General features: G+C 41.5%; 1 protein-coding gene across 1 annotated transcript in view; it reads left to right on the top strand.

The window, feature by feature from the left end:
• Nucleotides 1–8,228: 8,228 nt before the first annotated feature.
• The window catches only part of LOC126983777 (protein PRQFV-amide-like), a 61,658-nt gene continuing 47,386 nt past the window's right edge, over nt 8,229–22,500 (top strand). Inside the window, exon 1 of the mRNA XM_050836864.1 lies at nt 8,229–8,393. The gene's annotated coding sequence lies outside the window, so the exon portion shown is untranslated. The remainder of the gene's footprint in view (nt 8,394–22,500) is intronic.

Here is a 22,500-nt window from a genome sequence, read left to right as displayed (position 1 = left end):
TCCTCGTCTTCACTGTCCTATATACCTTCTTCCCTCTTCTTCCTTATCATATTCCTCCTCTTCCTCCTCCTCCTCCTCCTCCTCCTCCTTCATTTCCTTTACACGTAATCTCTATCGCGATGCCACAATCCAGTCTTTGATGCCTGATTTATGAAAGACTTGCTCGCTCACTTTCACTCACTTTCTTTCTCATTTTCACACTATCTCACTTTCTTTCCCATTTTCTTTCTCTTTTTCTCACACTTTCTCTCACTTTCATTCTCATTTTCTCACTTTCTCTCACTTTCATTTTCATTTTCTCACTTTCTCTCACTCTTTCTCATTTTCTCACTCTCTCACTTTCACTTTCTTTCTCGTTTTCTCACTTTATCTCACTTTCTTTCTCATTTTCTCACTTTCTCTCACTTTCTTTTTCATTTTCTCACTTTCACTTTCTTTCTCATTTTCTCACTTTCACTTTCTTTCTCATTTTCTCACTTTCACTTTCTTTCTCATTTTCTCACTTTCTTTCTCATTTTCACACTTTCTCACTTTTGTTCTTCACTTTCTATCTTTCTCTCATTTTCTCACTTTCACTTTCTTTCTCATTTTCTCACTTTCTCACTTTCTTTCTCACTTTCTCACTTTTGCTCTCTTTCTATCTTTCCTTCACTTTCGTCCGATACGTTTCATATTTTTTTTCTTACCTTTAATTTCTCACTTTCTTTCATTTTCACTTTCACTTTCTCTCACTTTCACTTTAACTTTCTTTCATTTTCTCTAATTTTCTCTATTTTTTCCTCATTCTTTCCTGTTTTGTTTCGCTTTCTCCTTTTCTTCACTTTCTCTCATCTTCTCATTTTCTCATTATCTCACTTTCTTTCAGTTTCTCCACCCGTATTTCATTCTCTCTCTCTCTCTCTCTCTCTCTCTCTCTCTCTCTCTCTCTCTCTCTCTCTCTCTCTCTCATTTTCTCACTTTTTTCATTTTCTCACTTTCTTAACTTTGTCTTGTAACGGGCTTGTCGGGGGGCGTTTAAAGGGTGTTGATTAAGACTTCAGCTTCCTTAAGGCGAATTATATTCGTAGCCTTTATGTACAAGAAGCGACGGAGCGAGAGCGACTGTCGTTGTGTGTCAGTCGGACTCTCGTGAAGGAGTCGCGAGTTACAGGTTGGAAAATAATGGTTACAATTGGTCACGTATGTCAAGGTGACCTCCACGCACCATCGGAGTGCTAAGTATACAAAACTGAGACAGTAAACACTGACGGACGACATTCCTATAAGGTGGCGTGATCTATCTGTCGTGGGGTTTTTCCATTGACAATTGTATGCCTAATTCGTGGTGATATTAAATAATAATAATACATTGATATCCTACTATAACACTCTCACTTTCTCTTATTCTCTCTCTCTCTCTCTCTCTCTCTCTCTCTCTCTCTCTCTCTCTCTCTCTCTCTCTCTCTCTCTCTCTCTCATCTTTGCTGTTACCTCGAGTATCACTTTTTTCTAATCTTTTCAACTCTCTCTCTCTCTCTCTCTCTCTCTCTCTCTCTCTCTCTCTCTCTCTCTCTCTCTTACCCCATAGGCTATATATAGTCACACACACACACACACACACACACACACACACACACACACACACACACAAGGGAAGGAAGAAAGAAAGGGAAGGAAAATTATTAGGGAAGGAAGGAAGGAATAACAGAAGGAAGGAGGAGGAGGAGGAGGAGGAGGAGGAAGAGGAAAAAAAGAATAAAAAGGAGACACAAGAAAGGAAATAATTAACGAACGTGTGAAGAAAAAGGAAAAAAAGAAGAGGGGAAGAAGAGAGGGAGGAAAGGAGAGAAGGGAGACTAACCAAGGAGGAGGGAAAAATGGAGGAAATGGAGGAAAGGAGGAAAATATTGGAGGAAAGGGAGGAGGAGATGAAGAGTATGAGATAACAGAAGAAATGGAGAGAAAAAAAGATGAGAGAGAGAGAGAGAGAGAGAGAGAGACACTCAAACACCCACCCACACCCACACACACACACACACACACACACACACACACACACACACACACACAGGTAGACAGGTTATTAAGGTACACACAATCACCTATGTACGTAATAATTCTCTCTCTCTCTCTCTCTCTCTCTCTCTCTCTCTCTCTCTCTCTCTCTCTCTCTCTCTCTCAATCAAACAGATGAATGGTCGTGATTGCTTGAGAGAGAGAGAGAGAGAGAGAGAGAGAGAGTAAATCTATCTTTCTATTGATATGTTGAGTCAAATAATAATAATAATAATAATAATAATAATAATAATAATAATAATAATAATAATAATAATAAGAAGAAGAAGAAGAAGAAGAAGAAGAAAAAAGAAAAAAAATATCGTTCATCTTTTAAATTTTGGGATAAAAAAATAATACGTTTAAAACTACTCCTCCTCCTGCTACTCTTCCTCCTCCTCCTCCTCTTCCTCCTCCTCCTCCATCACCATCTGTTCCTTCTCCTCCTTCCTTCGTTCCCTCCAGCGATAAGAGAGGGAGGAAAGGAGGGAGGGAGGAAGGGAGAGAAGAAAGGAATGGGGGGAGGGAGAGAAAGGACAGAGAGAGAGAGAGAGAGAGAAAGGTAGGGATGGATTGCAGGTTTAAAGGAGGAAGGGAGAGAAGGAGGGAGGGAGGAAGGGAGGAAGAATTTTATATATATTTATCTTTTGAATAGAAATGTCGTTTGGAGGTACTTCTGCGGTAGGTAGAAAAGTCTCTCTCTCTCTCTCTCTCTCTCTCTCTCTCTCTCTCTCTCTCTCTCTCTCTCTCTCTCTCTCTCTCTCTTAACCTGCTTCCTTCCTTTTCAATTTCCTTTTTTATCAACATTTTCCTTCTCTCTCTCTCTCTCTCTCTCTCTCTCTCTCTCTCTCTCTCTCTCTCTCTCTATCTCTCTCTCTCTCTCTCTCTCTCTCTCTCTCTCTCTCTCACTTAACATGCTTCCTTCCTTTTCAATCTCCTTTTTTATCAACATTTTCCTTCTCTCTCTCTCTCTCTCTCTCTCTCTCTCTCTCTCTCTCTCTCTCTCTCTCTCTCTCTCTCTCTCTCTCTCTCTCTCTCTCTCTCTCTCTCTCTCTCTCAACTTGTTTCCTTCCTTTTCAATTTCCTTTTTTTTTCAACATTTTTCTTATACTTCTCTCTCTCTCTCTCTCTCTCTCTCTCTCTCTCTCTCTCTCTCTCTCTCTCTCTCTCTCTCTCTCTCTCTCTCTCTCTCTCTCTCTCTCTCTCTCTCCAACTTGCTTCCTTCCTTTTCAATCTCTCTCTCTCTCTCTCTCTCTCTCTCTCTCTCTCTCTCTCTCTCTCTCTCTCTCTCTCTCTCTCAACTTGCTTCCTTTCTTTTCAATCTCCTTTTTTATCAACATTTCCTTCTCTCTCTCTCTCTCTCTCTCTCTCTCTCTCTCTCTCTCTCTCTCTCTCTCTCTCTCTCTCTCTCTCTCTCTCTCTCTCTCTCTCTCCTTTTCCTTCTAATTCCTACGATAAAGTAAATTAAATGGCATTCCTTGACTATGGGACTCAAACCACTGGTGACTACGCCAGGACAGAACGGCGTAGGGGAGATCCATTGTTGAATTCTTAATGATATCCGTTGTAGAATTCCTAATGGCATACATAAGAACATAAGAACATAAGAACGCAGGAGTCTGCAAGAGGCCGGTAGGCCTGTACGAGGCAGCTCCTTTGACCCTAAGCTCCCCACCTAATATCGCTGTCCATGAATTTATCTAGTCTATTTTTGAATGTGACAATTGTATTGGCACTCACCACATGACTGCTAAGCCTATTCCACTCATCCACCACCCTGTTAGTAAACCAATTTTGCCTATGTCCCTGTTGAATCTGAATTTATCCAGTTTAAACCCATTACTTCGTGTCCTACCAGTTCTCTTACAAACAAAACCTTATGAATGTCTCCCTTATTAAAGCCCTTCATCCATTTATAAACCTCGATCATGTCTCCACGCACCCTTCGCCTTTCTAGAGAATGCAAGTTTAACTGTTTGAGTCTTTCCTCGTATGGCAAGTTTCTCAACCCCTGAATCATCTTAGTCATCCTCCTCTGCACCGATTCTAACATTTTGATATCCATTCTATAGTAGGGTGACCAGAACTGAACCGCATAGTCAAGATGAGGTCTAACTAATGCTAAATATAGTTTGAGGAAGACTTCGGGGCTTCTGTTGCTTACGCTCCTTGAAATAAATCCCAGTACCCTATTAGCTCGATGATAATGGACCCACGACTATTAAACTTCACAGGGCAGATAGAGAACAGGAGTTAGACAGGTCGACAGCCATTATTGAAACTAGTATTCTCAACCGTTCCGGGGTCTTGGTTTGCCTGTTTGAAGAGCCTATCGTGGAAGTTGCTGGGATTTCTATGGAGTGTTTTGTGATGCCGGTGAAAGTTTAACACGGGGAAAACACCCATGAAAAAAAATGTTTCTGCTTATGTATGCACTCCACAACGAGGCAACTTTCCACTCGCTTACATCTCCTCTGATTTTTTTTTTTATATATATTTTTTTAACGTGTACACCTATAGCGCCCGTAGGCTTTTCTTGACTGGCCTAGATGGTAGTCGGCCCCAGCCCGTCAGGCAAGTGTTTATAGTGGCGCCATCTTCTCTTCATGGTTGGTGGAAGAGAAAAAAATACATCCACATTCATCCCCATTATCCATATCCACTTTCTCAATCTTGGCTAGTGGAGAGAGGAAATATTTATCCACTTTTCGATCTGCTTTTCATGTCAACTTTCTCTTTGTTAGTTGGTGGAAGAGAATATATCCATCCACTTTTCTATCCCTTCTTCATATCCACTTTTTCTTTTTCACTTCAGTTTGCCTGTTGAAAAGCCTCTTGTGGAAGTTGAAGGGATTTACATGGACTGAGTTTTGTGATGATGGTGATAGTTTTACACATATTCTACACCTTGAAGGGGAAAAAAGACTCTCGCAAAGTTGCTGTTGTTTCATGGAGTGTTTGGTGATGCCGGTGACAGCTTTACATTGCCTCTGCATCTTGAAGGGGAAAAATCGCCTCTCGTGGAAGTTGCTGGGATTTCAATGGAGTGTTTAGTGACGCCGGTGACAGCTTTACATTGCCTCTGCATCTTGAAGGGGAAAAATCGCCTCTCGTGGAAGTTGCTGGGATTTCAATGGAGTGTTTAGTGACGCCGCTGATAGTTTTACACGACTTCTGCGCATTGAACGGGGAAACACACCTATGCAAACCCGATTAACCACTTCAGTTTGCCTGTTGAAAAGCCTCTCGTGGAAGTTGCTGGGATTTCAATGGACTCTTTTGTGATACCGGTGATAGTTTTAATGACTTCTGCGCATTGAACGGGGAAACACACCTATGCAAACCCGATTAACCACTTCAGTTTGCCTGTTGAAAAGCCTCTCGTGGAAGTTGCTGGGATTTCAATGGACTCTTTTGTGATACCGGTGATAGTTTTAATGACTTCTGCGCATTGAACGGGGAAACACACCTATGGAAATCAGATTAACCACTTCAGTTTGCCTGTTGAAAAGCCTCTTGTGGAAGTTGCTGGGATTTCAATGGACTCTTTCGTGATACCGGTGATAGTTTTACACGACTTCTGCGCATTGAACAGGGAAACACACCTATGGAAATCAGATTAGCCACTTCAGTTTGCCTGTTGAAAAGCCTCTTGTGGAATTTCTGGGATTTCAATGGACTCTTTCGTGATACCGGTGATAGTTTTAATGACTTCTGCGCATTGAACGGGGAAACACACTTATGCAAACCCGATTAACCACTTCAGTTTGCCTGTTGAAAAGCCTCTCGTGGAAGTTGCTGGGATTTCAATGGACTCTTTCGTGATACCGGTGATAGTTTTACATGACTTCTGCGCATTGAACGGGGAAACACACTTATGCAAACCCAGTTAATCTTCTCTGTGGCCTTGGGAAATAGGAAATGGGACCCCAAGACGTTCAAGAATAGGGATGTCAGGCTGTCCCTATTAACATTTGCATTTTTTTTACAACAAAGGAGACAGCTCAAGGGCACAATAAAAGTAAACAATAATAAAAAAAAAGCCCGCTACTCGCTGCTCCCAAAAAGAATCTAAAGAGGTGGCCGAAAAGAGAGGTCAATTTCGGGACACTGAAACTGCAAACGTAAAGAAAAAGACAGACCAGTGGAAACGTTTACAAGAACAGACAGATAAATAGAAAGATATATAGGTAGATAGATAGATAGATAGATAGATAGATAAACATAGAGATAGATAGATAAATAAATAAATTGATTGAGTGAAAGAGAAATATTGAGCAAGAAAAGGAAGAGGGGAAGAAAATATTTTCCCATCCTCTAAAGATCCTCAAATTAAAACTGATCTCCCCTCTCTCTCTCTCTCTCTCTCTCTCTCTCTCTCTCTCTCTCTCTCTCTCTCTCTCTCTCTCTCTGTCTATCGATATGTCCAACTAGCATTTATTTATATTTTTCTTGTTTTCTTTTATAATTCTTTTCATATTTGTGTTCACTTTTTCAATATTCTCTCTCTCTCTCTCTCTCTCTCTCTCTCTCTCTCTCTCTCTCTCTCTCTCTCTCTCTCTCTCTCTCTCTCTCTCTCTCTCATACATTTTATCTTTTTTTCTTTCTTACATTCTCCATTTTTCTTTCTTTCTCTTTTTTTTTTTTTCTCTTTCTTTCGTTCGTTTCTTTCATACTTTCTTCCTTCCTTCCTTCCTTCCTTCCTTCCTTCCTTCCTTTCTTTCTTTCTATCTTCCTTCTTCACAAATATTTTGTTTTCTTCGGTAATCTGTTTATCATTTTCATCGACTTTCTTTCCTTTACATCGGAGGAAGGTTCAATTATGCAAAAATAATTAGTACAAGTGTGTGTGTGTGTGTGTGTGTGTGTGTGTGTGTGTGTGTGTGTGTGTGTGTGTGTGTGTGTGTGTGTGTGTGTACCTGGAACCTCGCTCAGTCAAGTAGCTTCTTCGAAAGTGTTCAATGAAGTACCCTTAAACTCTCTCTCTCTCTCTCTCTCTCTCTCTCTCTCTCTCTCTCTCTCTCTCTCTCTCTCTCTCTCTCTCTCTCTCATATGCATAATAGGCTCCCCTTAATCCATACACGTCACAGAAAACGTAATAGTCCCTCCGACACTCCATTTTCTTTGACAGGGCTGACTTAGAATTAACCGAATTACTCTTGATCTCCTCTTTTTCCTCTTTCCTCTTGAATTTCTCCTCTTGGTTAAAAATTGTTACTCTTTTTCTCTTGTTTTTGTTGTTTTGTTTTCTTTTTGTTTTCTTGATTTCCTCTTGTTCCTCTTTCCTCTTGAATTTTTCCTCTTGATTAAATGTTGTTATTCTTTTCCTCTTGTTTTCGTTGTTGTTTTCTTTTTCTTTTCCTGTTTTCTTGGTTTCCTCTTGTTCCTCTTTGCTCTTGAATTTTCCTCTTATTTTTCTCGTGTTTTTCCTTTTCTTGAAGTTGATAACCTTTTTTTCCTTTTTTCGAATTTTCCTGTGTCAATATTTTTCCATTTTTTCTTCATTTATTTATTTTTCTTCCTTTTCTGTTTTCCTCTTTTCTTTTTTAATTTATTTCTCTTTTTATTATCCTTTTTTCCTTTCTTTTTCCTTCTTTTCTTCATATTTTTCTCCCTTTCTTCTTTTTCTATTATTATATGACTTTAGGAATTTCTTTTTTATACATATTTTTCTCTCTCTCTTTTCTTTCTCTGATTTCTTTTTCTCTTTTCATTTCTGTAAGTGAAAAAAAAAACCCTCCTCTTGTCCTTCCCTATAACGGCACAAAAATGGCGGAAAAATTAACATATAAGCGGGACTTTTATTTTTATCTTATCCGTCTTGAGTGTCTTCTGGAGGGGGCGTGGCTCTCTTAGGCCCTCCTCGACGCTGATTGGTCCGGCGGCGCCCAAGGACACGCGTGATTGGCTGCCGCGGCGTGACGTCATCCCAATTCTTCGAGTGGGCGATGGACTCCTTACAAAGCTATTCCAGGAACTAAACAGATATCCCGCTAAACGCACGCGGAATAACACCACTTGACGGATACCACTCAAAATGCCCAAAAATAACACCACCATGGCTCAGGCGACGCGGAAATGGCTGGAAATGCGTCGGAAAATCCCTCAAAATGTCACGAATTTCTTGCAGTCCCGCCCGCCCGGAGAGTATATAAAGGGGGCCAGTGGCGGGCTCCCTCGCACTCACACACGGACAGTTGTCAGGGGCGGACCGTAGCCTCTCTCCCTCTATCTCTCTCTTACACACTTTTTTTGCCCCCACCCCCCCGCCTCCGCCCCCCTCCCCCCTGCGGGGCACCGAGGACCCAAGGAGTTGTTACGCGTCACATCAGAACTCCCCTGCACCCCCCCCCATCCAGGTATGTACGTGTGTGTGTGTGTGTGTGTGTGTGTGTGTGTGTGTGTGTGTGTGTGTGTGTGTGTGTGTGTGTGTGCAGGTAAAGAGCGGCACAATAACACCTGATACTAATTAGCAAAGGTATTGAAGGGGTTAAATGTCGGTAATTACAGGTGAGGGGGGAGAGGGAGGAGGAGGAGGAGGAGGAAGAGGAGGAGGAGGAAGACAAGAGTTATAGAGGGTGAAGGGAGGAAGGGAGAGAGAAGGAGGAGAGGGAAGGAAGGAAGGAAGGAAGAATTGGTGGGAGGAAGGAAGAAGAGGAGGAGGAGAGAGAAAGAAAGAGGAGGAGGAAACAAGGGAGAGAAGGAGGAAGAGGGCAAAGAGAGAAAGGAAGAGAAGAAGGAGGAAGAGAAAGGTAGAGAAGCAAACCAAGAGAAGGAAGAAAGAAGAAGGAAGAAGAAGGAGAAGGACAGATGGAATAAAAAGAAGGAAAAAGATAAAAAAAAAATAAAGAAGAAGGGGATGGAAGAGAAAGGGAGACAAAGAGGAGGAGGAAAGAAGGAGGAAAGAAAGAGGGAAGGAAGGAGGAAGGGATCATATGAAAGACTTTAGAGAGAAGAGGAAAAAAATAGTAAAGAAGGAAAAAGGAAAAGAGAAAAATTAATGAATGGAAAAGAAAAAAGAAAAGAAAACAAGGAGAGAGGAGGAGGAGGAGGAAGAGGAGTAAAGAAAAGGAAGGAAGGAAGGAAGGGAAAGGAAGGAAGGAAGGAATTAAAAAGATTACAAATACTAGAAAACGAAAGACCAGTACCGGAAAGGAAGGGAATGAAGGAAAGGGAAGGGAAGGGAGGGAAGAGGGAGAGAAGGGAGGGAGGAGAGATGGAGGTAAGTCTAATTGTCTGGAGGTAATTGGTTCATTGCCGCTGTTAATTATGTGAATGGGAGTTTTTTTGCGCTAATGACATGACGAGAATGAGAACAGGTGATACAGGTGAACGGAGCGACATACCTGACTTGATGTGTGTGTGTGTGTGTGTGTGTGTGTGTGTGTGTAGGAGAGATAGAGAGAGTGAGAGAAAGAAAGAAAGAGAAAATAATTGAATAAGAACATAATGTAAAACTCTACGGTCAGGTCTTACCACGTTTCAGTAACTAGCTACGGAGAGAGAGAGAGAGAGAGAGAGAGAGAGAGAGAGAGAGAGAGAGAGAATAGTAAATTTGAAACATGTCATAAACTCCACGGTCACATCTTGCCACGTTTCAATAAGTTGAGAGAGAGAGAGAGAGAGAGAGAGAGAGAGAGAGAGAGAGAGAGAGAGAGAGAGAGAGAGAGAGAGAGAGTACCCATTCACACCAAACCTATATATATACTCTCCTCACTCCTCTATTTAAAACCTATCAGAGAAAGTAAAAAAACAATCACTTCAACAATATTTTCTCACATCTTAAATTACTCGTAAATGGCATCATATCGCCTTGGAGAGAGGAACAAAATGATTACTCTCTTATATTTTGGTGAAAGAATATTGACTCGCGCTGAAAGAGGTACTGGTCTTGGCTTTCATCGGGTTTTTCCTTTGGGTTCTGTTTTGTCGCTGATGAGAAATTGCTTACTCTGACTCGAATTCGGAGAGCCGTGATCAGGCAGAGAGTGGGCTGTAGATTTTAAAAGGATTATTTCACTGTTTGACTATTTCGTTTTTGTTTATAATTTCACTAGTCCACTATTTTGCTATTTAACTATTCCACTATTTCACTGTCTATTCTTTATTTCACTATTTCACCTCGATTCACTATTCCTAATTTTCACTTTTATTAATTATTTCACTATTCCACTATTTTGCTATTTAACTATTTCGCTATTTCACTTTTATTTATTATCTCACTATTCCAATATTTCACTATATAACTATTTTACTATTTCACTGTCTATTCTTTGTTTCACTATTTCACCTCGATTCACTATTCCTAATTTTCACTTTTATTAATTATTTCACTATTTCAATTCACTATTACATTATTTTTCTTCACTATCTCACTATTTCTCTTCACTATCTAACTATCTCTATTCACTATCTCACTATCTTTATTCACTATCACAGTATTTCTATTCATTATCTCACTATTTCAATTCACTATTTCATCAATTCTATTCACTATCTCACGACTATTCTTCCTTCAATCCTTCTCTCCATCTCTCCATCATTTCCTCCACTCCTTCTTCTTCCACCTCCAGTTTTCTCCCTTCCTACCTCTCACTCCCCTATTCTTCCTTCGTTCCTCCTTCTCTCCCTTCTTCCTCTTACTCCCTTATTCTTCCTTCTCTCCTTCTTCCTCTCCTCCTTATTCTTCCATCGTTCCTCCTTCTCTCCCTTCTTCCTCTCACTCCCCTTTTCTTCCTTCATTCCTTCTTCTCTCCCTTCTTCCTCTCCCTCCCCTTTTCTTCCTTCATTCCTCCTTCTCTCCCTTCTTCCTCTCCCTCCCCTATTCTTCCTTCATTCCTCCTTCTCTCCCTTCTTCCTCTCCCTCCCCTTTTCTTCCTTCGTTACTCCTTCTCTCCCTTCTTCCTCTCCCTCCCCTTTTCTTCCTTCATTCCTCCTTCTCTCCCTTCTTCCTCTCCCTCCCCTTTTCTTCCTTCATTCCTCCTCCTCTCCCTTCCTCCTCTTACTCCCTTATTCTTCCATCGTTCCTTCTTCTCTCCCTTCTTCCTCTCACCCCCCTTTTCTTCCTTCATTCCTATTTCTCTCCCTTCTTCCGCTTACTCCCTTATTCTTCCTTCGTTCCTCCTCTTCTCCCTTCTTCCTTCACTCCCTCATCATCATCGCTTTGTTACGCATTGTATTATCTCAACGTTTAATTCTTTCCATTCTACCGTGTGATTGATTTTTGGAAGGCTAACCAATTTACTCTCATTGCTATTCACAAACTCATTAGCCAACGTAAACTGTCGTGTGGTAGTTTATTTATTTTTACACGCTAACTCTTCTCCCTCTTCTCTCTCTCTAACATGTATTGGAGGGGAAACTAATTCTATCTATTCCTTATTCACAAGTAATTAACTTTTATTGCTATTTACAAACTCATTTCCAAGTCGAATTGTTGCGTGGTAGTTTAGACAGAGAGGCAAAGTTTTGTAATATTACTACTTGACTCTCCTTGGAATATAGGGAATGGGAAAGAATGAAATTGAAAAGGAAGAAAAACGAGATGAATGGAGAAATTGGAGAGTCAGAAAGAGAGGAAGAGACGGAGGAAGGAAGAGAAGGAATGGAGGAAGAATTAGGGGAGAGAGAGAAAGAGAGAAAATGAGGAATGGAGGATGAGAGGTAAATACGAGGAAGGGACAGAGACATGGAGAGAAGAAATGGAGAGAAGAATCAGAGTAAGAATGAGATAGAGGAAGGAAGAGAAGGAATGGAGGAAGAGAGGGAAAGATAAGGAGAGGATAGATGGAATGAAGAAAAATGAGAAAGTAGGAGAGGAAGGGAAGAAAATAAAAGTGGAAAAAGTAAGGAAAATATGAGGAAGGAACGGAAGAAGGGAGAGAAGAAATGGAGGAAGAATTGGGGAGAAAGAAAGAGAAGAGAGAAAATTAGAAGAGGAGGAAGAGAAGATAAATACAAGAAGAGGAGAGGAGGAAAGGAGGAAGAATTAGTTAAGGAAGAGAAGAAGAGGGGAAAAAGAAGATAAATTCGAGAAGAGGAGAGGAAGAATAGAGGAAGAATTAGTGAGTAAGAAAGAGAAGAAGAGGAGAAAGAGAAGATAAATTCGAGAAGAGGAGATAAGGAATAGAGGAAGAATTAGTGATTAAGGAAGAGAAGATAGATACGAGAAGAGGAGAGGAGGAATGAAGGAAGAAATAGTTAAGGAAGAGGAGAAGAGGAGGAAGAGAAGATAAATTTGAGGAGAGGAGAGGGAAGGAATAGAGGAAGAATTAGTGATTAAGGAAGAGAAGATAGATACGAGAAGAGGAGAGGAGGAATGACGGAAGATATAGTTAAGGGAGAGGAGAAGAGGAGGAAGAGAAGATAAATTTGAGGAGAGGAGAGGGAAGGAATGAAGGAAGAATTAGTTAAGGAAGAGAAGAAATAGAGGAAGAGAAGATAAATTCGAGAAGAGGAGATAAGGAATAGAGGAAGAATTAGTGATTAAGGAAGAGAAGATAAATTCGAGGAGAGGAGAGAAAAGAATGAACGAAAACGGCAATCCAATCAAACCTCATCAATCCTCATCAACAAATTCAGATTCATTGGCATTCACAAAGTCATAATCACGCCAATCACCTCATACCCATCGATAAACACTCATTAACGCGACAAAACGCTTTATTAGGTTCCATTCACCCAACAGTTTTGTTCCACGTTTTTCTGGTTGATATTTAAACGTTCTAACTTCAGCGGGGGTCGAACGATTGTACCCAGCTTAAGAACGGGGCTCATAACCATCGATAAACACTCGTTAACGCGACAAAACGCTTTATTAGGTTCCATTCACCCACCAGTTTTGTTCCACGTTTTTCTGGTTGATATGTAAACGACCTAACTTCAGCGGGGGTCGAACGATTGTACCCAGCTTAAGAACGTGGCTCATACCCATCAATAAACACTCATTACCGCGACAAAACGCTTTATTAAGTTCCATTCACCCACCAGTTTTGTTCCACGTTTTTCTGGTTGATATTTAAACGACCTAACTTCAGCGGGGGTCGAACGATTGTACCCAGCTTAAGAACGTGGCTCATACCCATCAATAAACACTCATTACCGCGACAAAACGCTTTATTAAGTTCCATTCACCCACCAGTTTTGTTCCACGTTTTTCTGGTTGATATTTAAACGACCTAACTTCAGCGGGGTCGAACGATTGTACCAGCTTAAGAACGTGGCTCATAAACATCGATAAACACTCGTTAACGCGACAAAACGCTTTATTAGGTTCCATTCACCCACCAGTTTTGTTCCACGTTTTTCTGGTTGATATTTAAACGTCCTAACTTCAGTGGGGTTAAAACGATTGTACCCAGCTTAACCCGGTAGCTGCGGGGGCCATGTTTGTTAGGGGTAGGTTAGGCTAGGTTAGGTTAAGTTAAGCTAGGTTACGTTAGGTTAAGTTAAAGGGCCCCTCTAAGCAAAATAATGAGAAAGAATCATCACTCACGCAAACCATTTCATAATATGTATCAACGCATATGTGATCAGTTTATGCATGGCAGAAATTTGGCCCGTCGCTGGTACACGGTAAAGCCACAAATTTGGCCCGTCGCTGGTACACGGTAAAGCCACAAATTTGGCCCGTCGCTGCTACCGGGTTAAGAACATGGCTATTATATTTCATTGCCTCTAAAACGGCTGGATTTATCACACTTTTCCTGATCCTAAATTTTTCTAACTCTGGGAAGGTTTAGCTGACTTGAACTCGCCATTATTTCTTTACTTTTTACTTTACCGAGTTGTGGCAAGCATAATTAGCGTCTACAATCACCGTTGCATTAACTGTGATCCTTGTTGATATTTAAACGATCTAACTTCAGCGGGGTTCGAACGATTGTACCCAGCTTAAGAACGGGGCTCATAAACATCGATAAACACTCGTTAACGCGACAAAACGCTTTATTAGGTTCTATTCACCCACCAGTTTTGTTCCATGTTTTTCTTGTTGATATTTAAACGATCTAACTTCAACGGGGTTCGAACGATTGTACCCAGCTTAAGAACGGGGCTCATAACCATCGATAAACACTCGTTAACGCGACAAAACGCTTCATTAGGTTCCATTCACCCACCAGTTTTGTTCCATGTTTTTCTTGTTGATATTTAAACGACCTAACTTCAGCGGGGGTCGAACGATTGTACCCAGCTTAAGAACGTGGCTCATAACCATCGATAAACACTCGTTAACGCGACAAAACGCTTTATTAGGTTCCATTCACCCACCAAGTTTGTTCCACGTTTTTCTTGTTGATATTTAAACGAGCTAACTTCAGCGGGGTTCGAACGATTGTACCCAGCTTAAGAACGGGGCTCATAACCATCAATAAACACTCGTTAACGCGACAAAACGCTTTATTAGGTTCCATTCACCCAACAGTTTTGTTCCACGTTTTCCCTGTTGATATTTAAACGTCCTAACTTCAGCGGGGTTCGAACGATTGTACCCAGCTTAAGAACGGGGCTCATAACCATCAATAAACACTCATTACCGCGACAAAACGCTTAATTAAGTTCCATTCACCCACCAGTTTTGTTCCACGTTTTCCTTGTTGATATTTAAACGACCTAACTTCAGCGGGGTTCGAACGATTGTACCCAGCTTAAGAACATGGGTATTATCTTTCATTGCCTCTAAAACGGCTGGATCTATCACACTTTGTATATTAGTTTCCTTCCTTTTAATTACTGATCCTAAATTTTTCTAACTCTGGGTAGGTTGAGCTTCAACTCTCCATTATTTCTTTACTCACCCATGGACGTTTTTTGACCTCAGTGTTGCCCGTCCCATAGATCGTTTTAAGGCTTACTCTACAATTCCTCAACTTCTTCATCCCTGGACGTTACGCTGACCTCCCTGTTGTCCCATAGCTCGCGTTTCAGTGTTTATTTTACATGTATTACCGCTGAAAACCGCGTAAATAGAGTCCCGGATTTTATACTGAGAAACGTAAGGAACTGGAACGCAGAAGTTATTCTTAATTTGTATCTGACACTTCTTGGGCCTCGCCAGGATTACGCAGTGCCGTGTTTGTTAAGTAAGTTAAGTACTGACACTAACCGCGTAAAGTCTCGGGCTTTATTTTGAGATGTGTAAGCAACTGGAGCGCAGAAGTTATCCTTAATCTATATCTGACACTGGTTGGGCCTCGCCAGAATTACGCAGTGCCGTGTTAGTTGCATTGCCGATAGAAAACGCGTAAAAAAAGTCTCGGGCTTTATTTTGAGAAGTGTAAGCAACTGGAGCGCAGAAGTTATCATAATCTGTATCTGACACTTCTTGGGCCTCGCCAGAATTACGCAGTGCCGTGTTAGTTGCATTACAAACAGGAACCATAGAGTCCTGGATTTTATATATGAGGAAGTAGCGGAGGAAGAGAAAGAAGAAATGGAGATAAAGGAAGTAAATAAGAAAGTGACGGTGATAGGGAAAGAGGAAAAGAAGGAAAAATTGAGATGTTTAAATGAATGAAAATTGAATGAGCCAAAGAAATGAAGGAAACTAATCAATCATCATCTGCCTGCCATTCCAACTCACACAGCTCTTCTGGACAGAGTGGAGTCTAAGGTTCTTCGTCTCATCAGCTCTCCTTCTCTTACTGACAGCCTTCTACCTCTTAAATTCCGCCGCCATGTTGCTTCTCTTTCCATCTACTATCAATACTTTCATGCTGACTGCTCTTCTGAACTTGCTAAATGCATGCCTCCCCCCCTCCCGCGGCCCCGCTGCACACGACTTACTACTCATGCTCATCCCTATACTGTCCAAACCCCTTATGCAAGAGTTAACCAGCATCTCCATTCTTTCATCCCCTTCACTGGTAAACTCTGAAACAGTCCTCCTTCGTCTGTATTTCCTCCTGCCTATGACTTGACCTCCTTCAAGAAGAGTGTATCAAGACACCTCTCCACCCGAAATTGACCTCTCTTTTGGCTACTCTTTACTTTTTACTTTTTTTGTGTACTCTGTTGCCCTTGAGCCGCAGCCTTTGATGTAAAAGAAAAGAATCTAGTCTCCTAAAATCCTCATGTATCTTACTGTATCTTCTTCCTTATCGATCCTAAACTAACCCAACTCTTGCTCCTGTCCGCGGGTAACATTAGTATGCCGTCGAAGTACTGGCCCAGCACCGCCTTTGGGCGGTGCTCTCCCTTCTTCCTCTTACTCCCTTATTCTTCCTTCCTTCCTCCTTCTCTCCCTTCTTCCCCTTACTCCCTTATTCTTCCATCGTTCCTCCTTCTCTCCCTTCTTCCTCTCCCTCCCCTTTTCTTCCTTCATTCCTTCTTCTCTCCCTTCTTCCTCTCCCTCCCCTTTTCTTCCTTCATTCCTCCTTCTCTCCCTTCTTCCTCTCCCTCCCCTATTCTTCCTTCATTCCTCCTTCTCTCCCTTCTTCCTCTCCCTCCCCTTTTCTTCCTTCGTTACTCCTTCTCTCCCTTCTTCCTCTCCCTCCCCTTTTCTTCCTTCATTCCTCCTTCTCTCCCTTCTTCCTCTCCCTCCCCTTTTCTTCCTTCGTTACTCCTACTCTCCTTCTTCCTCTCCCTCCCTTTTCTTCCTTCATTCCTCCTTCTCTCCCTTCTTCCTCTCCCACCCCTTTTCTTCCTTCATTCCTCCTTCTCTCCCTTCTTCCCCTTACTCCCTTATTCTTCCATCGTTCCTCCTTCTCTCCCTTCTTCCTCTCACCCCCCTTTTCTTCCTTCATTCCTATTTCTCTCCCTTCTTCCGCTTACTCCCTTATTCTTCCTTCGTTCCTCCTCTTCTCCCTTCTTCCTTCACTCCCTCATCATCATCGCTTTGTTACGCATTGTATTATCTCAACGTTTAATTCTTTCCATTCTACCGTGTGATTGATTTTTGGAAGGCTAACCAATTTACTCTCATTGCTATTCACAAACTCATTAGCCAACGTAAACTGTCGTGTGGTAGTTTATTTATTTTTACACGCTAACTCTTCTCCCTCTTCTCTCTCTCTAACATGTATTGGAGGGGAAACTAATTCTATCTATTCCTTATTCACAAGTAATTAACTTTTATTGCTATTTACAAACTCATTTCCAAGTCGAATTGTTGCGTGGTAGTTTAGACAGAGAGGCAAAGTTTTGTAATATTACTACTTGACTCTCCTTGGAATATAGGGAATGGGAAAGAATGAAATTGAAAAGGAAGAAAAACGAGATGAATGGAGAAATTGGAGAGTCAGAAAGAGAGGAAGAGACGGAGGAAGGAAGAGAAGGAATGGAGGAAGAATTAGGGGAGAGAGAGAAAGAGAGAAAATGAGGAATGGAGGATGAGAGGTAAATACGAGGAAGGGACAGAGACATGGAGAGAAGAAATGGAGAGAAGAATCGGGGAGTAAGAATGAGATAGAGGAAGGAAGAGAAGGAATGGAGGAAGAGAGGGAAAGATAAGGAGAGGATAGATGGAATGAAGAAAAATGAGAAAGTAGGAGAGGAAGGGAAGAAAATAAAAGTGGAAAAAGTAAGGAAAATATGAGGAAGGAACGGAAGAAGGGAGAGAAGAAATGGAGGAAGAATTGGGGAGAAAGAAAGAGAAGAGAGAAAATTAGAAGAGGAGGAAGAGAAGATAAATACAAGAAGAGGAGAGGAGGAAAGGAGGAAGAATTAGTTAAGGAAGAGAAGAAGAGGGGAAAAAGAAGATAAATTCGAGAAGAGGAGAGGAAGAATAGAGGAAGAATTAGTGAGTAAGAAAGAGAAGAAGAGGAGAAAGAGAAGATAAATTCGAGAAGAGGAGATAAGGAATAGAGGAAGAATTAGTGATTAAGGAAGAGAAGATAGATACGAGAAGAGGAGAGGAGGAATGAAGGAAGAAATAGTTAAGGAAGAGGAGAAGAGGAGGAAGAGAAGATAAATTTGAGGAGAGGAGAGGGAAGGAATAGAGGAAGAATTAGTGATTAAGGAAGAAGATAGATACGAGAAGAGGAGGAATGACGGAAGATATAGTTAAGGAAGAGGAGAAGAGGAGGAAGAGAAGATAAATTTGAGGAGAGGAGAGGGAAGGAATGAAGGAAGAATTAGTTAAGGAAGAGAAGAAATAGAGGAAGAGAAGATAAATTCGAGAAGAGGAGATAAGGAATAGAGGAAGAATTAGTGATTAAGGAAGAGAAGATAAATTCGAGGAGAGGAGAGAAAAGAATGAACGAAAACGGCAATCCAATCAAACCTCATCAATCCTCATCAACAAATTCAGATTCATTGGCATTCACAAAGTCATAATCACGCCAATCACCTCATACCCATCGATAAACACTCATTAACGCGACAAAACGCTTTATTAGGTTCCATTCACCCAACAGTTTTGTTCCACGTTTTTCTGGTTGATATTTAAACGTTCTAACTTCAGCGGGGGTCGAACGATTGTACCCAGCTTAAGAACGGGGCTCATAACCATCGATAAACACTCGTTAACGCGACAAAACGCTTTATTAGGTTCATTCACCCACCAGTTTTGTTCCACGTTTTCTGGTTGATATGTAAACGACCTAACTTCAGCGGGGTCGAACGATTGTACCCAGCTTAAGAACGTGGCTCATACCCATCAATAAACACTCATTACCGCGACAAAACGCTTTATTAGTTCCATTCACCCACCAGTTTTGTTCCACGTTTTTCTGGTTGATATTTAAACGACCTAACTTCAGCGGGGGTCGAACGATTGTACCCAGCTTAAGAACGTGGCTCATACCCATCAATAAACACTCATTACCGCGACAAAACGCTTTATTAAGTTCCATTCACCCACCAGTTTTGTTCCACGTTTTTCTGGTTGATATTTAAACGACCTAACTTCAGCGGGGGTCGAACGATTGTACCCAGCTTAAGAACGTGGCTCATAAACATCGATAAACACTCGTTAACGCGACAAAACGCTTTATTAGGTTCCATTCACCCACCAGTTTTGTTCCACGTTTTTCTGGTTGATATTTAAACGTCCTAACTTCAGTGGGGTTAAAACGATTGTACCCAGCTTAACCCGGTAGCTGCGGGGGCCATGTTTGTTAGGGGTAGGTTAGGCTAGGTTAGGTTAAGTTAAGCTAGGTTACGTTAGGTTAAGTTAAAGGGCCCCTCTAAGCAAAATAATGAGAAAGAATCATCACTCACGCAAACCATTTCATAATATGTATCAACGCATATGTGATCAGTTTATGCATGGCAGAAATTTGGCCCGTCGCTGGTACACGGTAAAGCCACAAATTTGGCCCGTCGCTGGTACACGGTAAAGCCACAAATTTGGCCCGTCGCTGCTACCGGGTTAAGAACATGGCTATTATATTTCATTGCCTCTAAAACGGCTGGATTTATCACACTTTTCCTGATCCTAAATTTTTCTAACTCTGGGAAGGTTTAGCTGACTTGAACTCGCCATTATTTCTTTACTTTTTACTTTACCGAGTTGTGGCAAGCATAATTAGCGTCTACAATCACCGTTGCATTAACTGTGATCCTTGTTGATATTTAAACGATCTAACTTCAGCGGGGTTCGAACGATTGTACCCAGCTTAAGAACGGGGCTCATAAACATCGATAAACACTCGTTAACGCGACAAAACGCTTTATTAGGTTCTATTCACCCACCAGTTTTGTTCCATGTTTTTCTTGTTGATATTTAAACGATCTAACTTCAACGGGGTTCGAACGATTGTACCCAGCTTAAGAACGGGGCTCATAACCATCGATAAACACTCGTTAACGCGACAAAACGCTTCATTAGGTTCCATTCACCCACCAGTTTTGTTCCATGTTTTTCTTGTTGATATTTAAACGACCTAACTTCAGCGGGGGTCGAACGATTGTACCCAGCTTAAGAACGTGGCTCATAACCATCGATAAACACTCGTTAACGCGACAAAACGCTTTATTAGGTTCCATTCACCCACCAAGTTTGTTCCACGTTTTTCTTGTTGATATTTAAACGAGCTAACTTCAGCGGGGTTCGAACGATTGTACCCAGCTTAAGAACGGGGCTCATAACCATCAATAAACACTCGTTAACGCGACAAAACGCTTTATTAGGTTCCATTCACCCAACAGTTTTGTTCCACGTTTTCCCTGTTGATATTTAAACGTCCTAACTTCAGCGGGGTTCGAACGATTGTACCCAGCTTAAGAACGGGGCTCATAACCATCAATAAACACTCATTACCGCGACAAAACGCTTAATTAAGTTCCATTCACCCACCAGTTTTGTTCCACGTTTTCCTTGTTGATATTTAAACGACCTAACTTCAGCGGGGTTCGAACGATTGTACCCAGCTTAAGAACATGGGTATTATCTTTCATTGCCTCTAAAACGGCTGGATCTATCACACTTTGTATATTAGTTTCCTTCCTTTTAATTACTGATCCTAAATTTTTCTAACTCTGGGTAGGTTGAGCTTCAACTCTCCATTATTTCTTTACTCACCCATGGACGTTTTTTGACCTCAGTGTTGCCCGTCCCATAGATCGTTTTAAGGCTTACTCTACAATTCCTCAACTTCTTCATCCCTGGACGTTACGCTGACCTCCCTGTTGTCCCATAGCTCGCGTTTCAGTGTTTATTTTACATGTATTACCGCTGAAAACCGCGTAAATAGAGTCCCGGATTTTATACTGAGAAACGTAAGGAACTGGAACGCAGAAGTTATTCTTAATTTGTATCTGACACTTCTTGGGCCTCGCCAGGATTACGCAGTGCCGTGTTTGTTAAGTAAGTTAAGTACTGACACTAACCGCGTAAAGTCTCGGGCTTTATTTTGAGATGTGTAAGCAACTGGAGCGCAGAAGTTATCCTTAATCTATATCTGACACTGGTTGGGCCTCGCCAGAATTACGCAGTGCCGTGTTAGTTGCATTGCCGATAGAAAACGCGTAAAAAAAGTCTCGGGCTTTATTTTGAGAAGTGTAAGCAACTGGAGCGCAGAAGTTATCCTTAATCTGTATCTGACACTTCTTGGGCCTCGCCAGGATTACGCAGTGCCGTGTTAGTTGCATTACCGACAGGAACCACATAGAGTCCTGGATTTTATATATGAGGAAGTAGCGGAGGAAGAGAAAGAAGAAATGGAGATAAAGGAAGTAAATAAGAAAGTGACGGTGATAGGGAAAGAGGAAAAGAAGGAAAAATTGAGATGTTTAAATGAATGAAAATTGAATGAGCCAAAGAAATGAAGGAAACTAATCAATCATCATCTGCCTGCCATTCCAACTCACACAGCTCTTCTGGACAGAGTGGAGTCTAAGGTTCTTCGTCTCATCAGCTCTCCTTCTCTTACTGACAGCCTTCTACCTCTTAAATTCCGCCGCCATGTTGCTTCTCTTTCCATCTACTATCAATACTTTCATGCTGACTGCTCTTCTGAACTTGCTAAATGCATGCCTCCCCCCCTCCCGCGGCCCCGCTGCACACGACTTACTACTCATGCTCATCCCTATACTGTCCAAACCCCTTATGCAAGAGTTAACCAGCATCTCCATTCTTTCATCCCCTTCACTGGTAAACTCTGAAACAGTCCTCCTTCGTCTGTATTTCCTCCTGCCTATGACTTGACCTCCTTCAAGAAGAGTGTATCAAGACACCTCTCCACCCGAAATTGACCTCTCTTTTGGCTACTCTTTACTTTTTACTTTTTTTGTGTACTCTGTTGCCCTTGAGCCGCAGCCTTTGATGTAAAAGAAAAGAATCTAGTCTCCTAAAATCCTCATGTATCTTACTGTATCTTCTTCCTTATCGATCCTAAACTAACCCAACTCTTGCTCCTGTCCGCGGGTAACATTAGTATGCCGTCGAAGTACTGGCCCAGCACCGCCTTTGGGAGTGTGTGTGTGTGTGTGTGTGTGTGTGTGTGTGTGTGTGTGTGTGTGTGTGTGTGTGTGTGTGTGTGTGTGTTGGGAAAGGAAGGGAAATTAGATGTCCCGTATTGCCTGTGTTTCTCCTACTCTTTCCCTTTCTCTTCAATTCTTCCTTCGTTCCTTCTCTCCCTTCCTTCGTCACTTCATCATATATCCTTCTCTTCCTTCACTCCTGTTTTCCTTCCTTCCTCTTTTTCTTATTCCTCATTTCTTCCTTCTTTTTCACTTTCATATTTACTTTCTAACTCTTCACTTCTTCCTTCGTTCCTTCTCTCCCTTCCTTCGTCATTTTCCCATATATCCTTTCTCTTCCTTCACTCCTGTTTTCCTTCCTTCCCCTCTTTCTTTTATTTCCCAATTCTTCCTTCTTTTTCACTCTCATATTTACTTTCTAACTCTTTAATTCTTCCTTCGTTCCTTCTCTCCCTTCTTCCTCCGTCGCTTCCCCATATATCCTTCTCTTCCTTCACTCCTGTTTTCCTTCCTTCCTCTCTTTCTTTTACTTCCCAATTCTTCCTTCTTTCTCATTCTCATATTAACTTTCTCTTTAATTCTTCCTTCGTTCCTTCTCTCCCT

This window comes from Eriocheir sinensis, chromosome 54 (assembly GCF_024679095.1).
Source record: "Eriocheir sinensis breed Jianghai 21 chromosome 54, ASM2467909v1, whole genome shotgun sequence".
NCBI classification, from domain to species: domain Eukaryota; kingdom Metazoa; phylum Arthropoda; class Malacostraca; order Decapoda; family Varunidae; genus Eriocheir; species Eriocheir sinensis.
This window is presented reverse-complemented; position numbering and strand designations above follow the sequence as displayed.